The following is a 7,234-nucleotide window of genomic DNA, read 5'->3' as shown; positions in this document are numbered from 1 at the left end:
CACACACCCCCACAGCACTTCCGCCCGGCAGCGCTTTCGGCCACTCCGCTCCAACCCCAGCGACCGCGTCGATTGGTTTCTCGCCCTGCCTATCGCGGATGCCCCGCCCACCAAGGAGGGGCGGCCGGCGGCTGGGACAATGGCTGAGAACGGAGTGGTCGTGCCCTCCCCGGAAGGGTGGTCTCTTCCGTCCGCCTCCTCCCCGCCCGTCAATGGTCTCTCCCGCAGCGCGGTTTCACTAGTCGCGCGCGGAGCGGCCGTTGGCGGGTGCCGCGCGGCATGGCGGGCAGCGGGGGGACGGGTGGGCCGGGGCTCGCGCAGCCTGCGCGTGGCTGGCTGGCGGCGGCGACCGTTATTTCGGCTGCGGCTAACGGCTGCGCGCGTGCCCAGCCGTTAGTCGCGCGGCTGGTGCGCTCCGGCTCGGTTGCTCCTCCCGAGCTGGGGGAGCGCTCCCCGCACCTCCGTTCCCGGCAGAAGTATTTAAGTAACGAGCCGTTCCGGGAAGAAGCAGGTGGCCTTCCCGGGCGTACCGCGGCGTAATTGTCACATAACGCGGGTGACAGTCGCAGCGGAAGAGCGTGGGAACGTTGGGTCACGCCAGGGAGAGCCGGAGCTTGTGTGATCCATCTTGCGAAGCGTGCGGGAATTAAAGTTACGCACAGACGACGAGTGTAACAGCACAGTCAGACAAAGCCTCTGTAAACACAGTTCCGTTTAAAACGCCTCCGTGGATACTCACCTGAGAGCAGGACAGGGGGAGAAACCTGGTGCAGAGAGGCTGTGACATGAAGACCCAAGTGGACATATGAATAATGCAAAAATCTGTATTAAATTTCAAGTAGTCAAACATTTGTATTCTTTGCCTTGCTAGAATGCCACTTCACTCTACAGTACTCGCTGACAAGCCACAGGGACTCAGGTGCTTAACTAAATTAGAACCGTTGGTGATAACTCTGCCAAATATCCAAGGAAATGCAGCTATAAATTCTTGGAAGGAGGTAACTGCAGATTTTAGTTTGAGGCAGGGCTGAGAAGCGTATGCTGGAAGAAACCACAAGGAGTAAGAGGTACTAAGGAACAGTGACTGGCTTATACTTTTTTTCCCTCTAGCTAAATTCCTGGCTTTTTTTTTTCTTTTATTTTTTCCTCTGCATTGCAATTGTTTGCCCAGGCTTTCCACTATTAAGTTACCAGTGGTGCATGCAGACCTTTTTTCAAATAATGAAGCCACATGTTTTTTTGAATAGTTGCTGTCTCTGTATTGTGGAAATGACTGAAAGCATCGTTTGATTGGGTATGTGCACTGTGAAAGGAAGTTTCCTACTCAGTAAATAGCAATATCCTGAAACGTGTCAGACTGCTTATCCTAGAATTGGCATAATCAGCAGTGTTAAATTTTCCTTCTCCATCTAGTGTGTTAGTAGGCCAAGCAACCTAAGGTATTATTGATATCCTCAGTAACTGGTAGCTTCCTCTGCACATGAGGGTGAGTTATGAGGTCCTTTCTTTTCCACCTGGATATCATCTATTTTATTTACTCCAGTACTTGCCTTTCCCACCACTATCTAGAGCTCTTCTAGAAGTGGTCTGACCTCATTGTCTCAGCAGCAGCCCTGCACACCTTAAGTAAAAAGTCTGATACCCCAACTGCCATTTCTACCGCTCTCTACCAGTCAGTGAATTAACTATAAATTGAATTTTAAAGTTTAAGAAAATTTTAAAGAGGACTGAAGGATCATCCCTGTATTACAAATAAAATAAAAATTTAGTGGAGGTAAGTGATTTGCTTGAGGTTATGGAAGACTTGTGAACAGAATCTTGTTCACAGGTAGTGGCACTAAAGAACAGTTCTTTCTGTATGGTTTTGGGGTGGAATACTACATTTCTGTATTGTATTACCCAATCAGTGTTAAGGTGCCTGTTCTGTTCACCCTTGTTCTTTATATGTAACCCATTATTGGCAAGATGTGCAACAATTTAGTAAATTATGAGCTAATAGGTTCGGTCATTTTGAACTATGTAAATATAAATATTTTTCTCAAACATGTAATAGACACAAACCCAAATGTTTCCAGCATTTCTGGAAAAGGAGACAACCCAAATGCATGAGTACTAAAATAACTGTGATGATAACTTATCCATAATTAATATACCCAAATGACAGAAAACATTTTACATCATCAATGAGTAAATTAAATATTTTTTTTTAAGTTTTCCCATTTCCCCCATACTTTGGTTCATTGAAGGTGAAGCACTAGGTTGTTTTTTTCCTTTTTTTTTTTTACTTCCCTAAGAATATCAATCTGAAAGCTAGCTTCTTGGTGATGTTCTTGATACAAGTTCTTGCATCATTTGTAGCACTTTTGGGGTTTCTTCAGCACTCACTGGCTTAAAAAATCCTTGGGGAGAACTTAAACACTTCACAGACTTAAAGTCATTGTTTTGAGCTTGTCCAGTCTTTTTGTGTCTACTGCTATTTGGTGTGCTTGCCTCAGCCAAACTAATGCTCACCTCTACCTTTCTGAAAGAAAGGAACACAATTTTACTCATACTATTTATCTCAAGCATATTCATTGGCCAGCCCCCGCAGATTTTTTTTAATTAATATTTAATTAGAAGAACATTGGACTAGAAAAACCTAATAAATCTTTTCAACTCTGCTGTCTTTGATTTCATGTGATGCCATAGAGTATTGATATACTAGTCTGAATCTATGCAAGAAAGGTAATAAGGTTATTAAATTGGACACGCTTCTCCAGTGGCAGTTGTTACATAAAGCCATATTGTAAATATAAATCCTGAAAAAAGGTTAAAGGAAAGCATTTCTGCAAGTAGATTGTTTTGAATACTTTCAGAAAGTTTTTCTACAAAACAAGTAGAGGGCTTTTTTACCATAAATCTGACACTGTAGGTTATTTTAACAGTCAAAGGAAAGCAGGTTTTCCACCAATTCAAGTCAAAATATGTGAGCAAGTAATACTCAAACAACTTGGGAAAATGGGAGCACTATACTAGAATATGTAAATAAAAGTATCTTTCATAGAAGAAGTGAAACAATGATTCTGTTCTACTTAGCATTGGTGAGGGCTTAACTGGAATATTGTGCATGATGTAAAAAAAATAAAAGGAAAGATATGTCTGCTAAGAAGCAACCAGCACGATCAGAAGTTAAAAATGCAGATGCTTTCAGGAAAAACTAGAGTAATTGTGTTTAGAGAAGACCTAAAGGAAACATGATACGTGTAAATATTAGCTACAAAGATAAGAATTATATTATCTTATTTTTGATGTAGATAGTGCAAGTGTGCTGAAACTGCAAGAAGAGGAATCGTGTATACTTAAGTACTGAAATAGATTAGTTTCAGTGATTTCCACCATTGAAGGTCCTAGAAATTATTCTGGGTTTTGATCAGAAAGAAGAGCTGTTCTGATCTGTGAGGTTCTAGTCTTTTGTTGTGCTTGTAGGAAATACGCTTTTTCACTACTCGTCTTTTAGCAAAACTGAGGGCATGTTCTGTCTGTTGTGCCAAGCTTCCATTGTTAAGAACCAATTCTGCTTCTAAAATAATTTCACAGACCAAAATTATTTTATAACAGAAATTAATATGAGTTAATAACAATATGGCCCTCAAAATGTAGCATTCTTGTGAGCTGACAGTTTAAAATATTCTTGTCCCTTAGTCTTGTTTCAGCAACGCAGGAAACATCTGTATGAATTCTCATCCTCACACATAGATTCACGTTCATGAATTTACAATTTTTCAAAGTATTGTGCAGTGAAAAAGTCATAATTGACACATAAGAGAAGGGATCACTTTCCAAGTGTTGTATGGGTTGTCAGTGAACTAGCAGCTCTGTGTGGGGCTAATTCTGCCTCCAGAACACACACAGACTTCCTTGCTTTTAGCAAAAGGCTACATGTGAAATATTGCTAAAAGCCAAACCTACAGAGTTCATCTTCACTAACTATTAAATGGCTTCTAATATTAGAGAAAAGAGTAACAAAGCTACTCCCCAGTTCTTGGAGATAACAGCTGTACTAGCATCGTTCTCCACTACTGGAAAGACTGATGTGAATTATTGTTGATGTCAATCATTATGTACATTCTGCTCTCATGAATTTAAAATTTATTTAAAAGAGAGTTATGTCAAAACATAATAAACTGGGATTATTCCTTAGTATATGGAAACCTATACATAATTTACGAAATTAAAATGGCAAAGAAAATAGACTATTTTATAATTACAGTTAGAAAACTATGTGGTATATATTATTCATGAATTATATTTTGATTTATATGCCATTATTTTCATAGGTTTCTTAATTTTTCCTCCTTACTTTGTATTATGCAAGCGCAGACTCTTAGTGATAAGTAGGCTGTCCATCTTGCCTGATCAGAATTTCACCGGGGTGGACAGTAAGGATTAAACTCAAATTCTCATACAATGAAAATCACAGATTTCCCCTCTCATATTCTGGTGGTATTACTGTCAGCCCTGTGAGGTGTGACACAGCCGATTAGTTCACACTTCAGTCTGGTTCTTATTCACACCAGCAACCTTACTAGTGCATTTTTATTTCATTTTATTAAAACTTAATGATAGTTAAAAACTCAATTTAATTTATTTTTTCCTTTCCATCGTCAGTTTTCTATCACAGGGCTGTCACCAGTTCTAAGAAATTGATCTTTGTTATGGAAACGCTGCCATCACATTCTGATTACTTCCTTGTTTCTTTTGTGGATGGGATTGAAGGGAATGACTGTTGTTCCGATCCAGAAGCATCTATAACCTGCAGTTTGGGTAGTAACTCAAGATGTGGCTTTGTTTTCATGGTTACTCAGACTTCTGCGTGTTAGCTAGCTGGGAACTTGTTAGCTGCCTACTATTACTAGGCTCTTTGGCATTTTAAAATATGAGCTCCTGTTGCAGTGAATGGACATCTGTATTTTCTTGGCAAAGCACTGACAGTTTTATTCATTTATTCTATGTATGATGCTTCAAAATATATTAAGTAATAAAACTTATTACAAAGTAACAAGTCGGGGCTGTGTAAAAGGAAGTGGTAAACATGAAATAATCATGTGTAAATAACCCTCATACACAACTCCTCAGAAGGGCACATCATTCCTGTGAAAGAATGGAAAGAATGCATGCCAAATGTTTGGAAATTCAGCAAGATTATTACGAAGTCTTCTTGCCACTTGGTTCTCAATGGCAGGATCTCCCTGGAGAATTCTGTAATAGAAAAAACTTCCCATACTTTTTTCAGATACAACTTGCAGTTAAGAACAAACAACATTTAGATCCAGTTTTAACTGAGCCAGTATACCTGTTCGCTGAAAGTCCATGCTCCAGATGAAGGACAAATTAAAATTCAAAGATTTTGGGGATTTTTCTGTTAGCAAAGAGGACTGTTTGGTATGATTTGTTAAGGAAGCGCTTACTTAATGTGACTGAGGACTTGAACAGGTTGCCCAGAGAAATTGTGGAGTCTCCAATCTTGGAGATTTAAAGACCTAACAGGACATGGTCCTGGGCAACCAGCTTTAGGTAGCCCTGCAGGGCATTTGGACAAGATGACCTCCAGAGGTCCCTTCCAACCTCAACCATTCTGATTATGGCATTCATAGGAACAAAATCTATACCAGAATAATATGGTGGCATAATATGGCAGTGAAGATGCTGCTCAACACCTTCCCTATGACAGAATTTTTCAACTCTGACAAAGCTCGTAAGCAAATCACTCCCATACCCCATCACCTATGAAGAAAGAAAACTGTCACGTGGACCATGACCAGGTACCCTTTCCAACCACAACTTTTTTCATTGGGCATCAAAATATATTAATTTATACAAAATAGTGTTACCTGCAAATCATCTTTTCTCCTTTACCTGTTATGTGCCTTTCTGTTGAGAAGTTAGCAGATTTTTAGTGAGAACTCCATGTTATTGTTCAAGTTTTGTTTATGACAAGGATTCTCAAACTGTGTAAATTATTCCAGGAAATACTCCATCTGGCCTGGTAGAGAAGCAGGCAGTACTGTTGCTCAGGTTGTACCTGCTGTTACAGCCAGTGTCAGTGCTCATTCAGAAAACGTTTGTGATGAAAAAAAACTCTCTGTCATCTCTGACCTTGCAGCTACAGCTGTAAAACACAGTATACATAACCATCTGGGATCGTTAACAGAGTTTGGGCAGCTGGAACCTTTCTCTTCTTTTACTCCCTTTAGGAGAGAATATGTGGCACCTGTGTATATTTCTCAGCATCACAGGGAAGGAAGGACTCGCCTGTAGGTGGGGCACAGAGACTATTTCTGCACAAGTTTTCATCTCAGCCAAATTGAGACATTAGCCTTACCAGTAACATATATTGGACATGAGTCAGACAACAGAAGACCATGAAGCTAAACTGAAAACTAGGGATCCTTTTAACAGAGTTCTGATTTTTGAGCCTTTGGAAAACCTATTTTGTGAAATTTCTCTGAAATCCATGAATATTAGTAGCAGAAAATGTGTTTCTCCCATATAACATGATTTAAAATATTTTAACCATAAACAAAATACTGAAAATATATTAGGCAATAAAATAGCTCTAGAATAACTGAAGCTGATTCAAGAAGGGAAAGAAATGTGTGGACCCAAATATGAGGGAAGAAAAACACGCAAGGGTCAACTCCATGTTCACCACCTTCCCTCCTTCACAATATCAGCTTCTGCTGCAAGAGTGTGAATGATACCAGAAGAGTATTCATGCAACCTATGACTGAGGCATTGTGTAAACCAAGTATCTTAGAAGAACTTGAATAACCACTAGGAGGTGCTGTCGGCCTTAAAAATTGAAGCCCTAGTATTTAAGCGACTGAAGTTTCAAAATGCTTAAGTGTGATGTAAACATAACCCCCTAGTATTCTCATCTGGAGATTTCAGAAAAGATGTAAAAATTATAGGTTTTTGTAAGGAAAGGAATAGGTATTTGAATGATAGGAAAATTTTCCCATCATGCAGATATCCTTAGCAGTCTTATTTGAAGTGAGAGTTTACTAAAGCAGTGTCACAGCCATGCCCATATTCAATTTATTGAATATCTAACATTAGAACTTTAATTGCTGGAAACTATGCATATTGTTGCAAGGTGTGGTCTCTGTGGTAAGACCTCATGTGCATATCGTATGTGCAATACATGCACATTTTTACACACAAAAAAATCAAACGTGTTCTATAACAAAATACT

Source organism: Caloenas nicobarica, chromosome 4 (assembly GCF_036013445.1).
Source record: "Caloenas nicobarica isolate bCalNic1 chromosome 4, bCalNic1.hap1, whole genome shotgun sequence".
NCBI classification, from domain to species: domain Eukaryota; kingdom Metazoa; phylum Chordata; class Aves; order Columbiformes; family Columbidae; genus Caloenas; species Caloenas nicobarica.
This window is presented reverse-complemented; position numbering follows the sequence as displayed.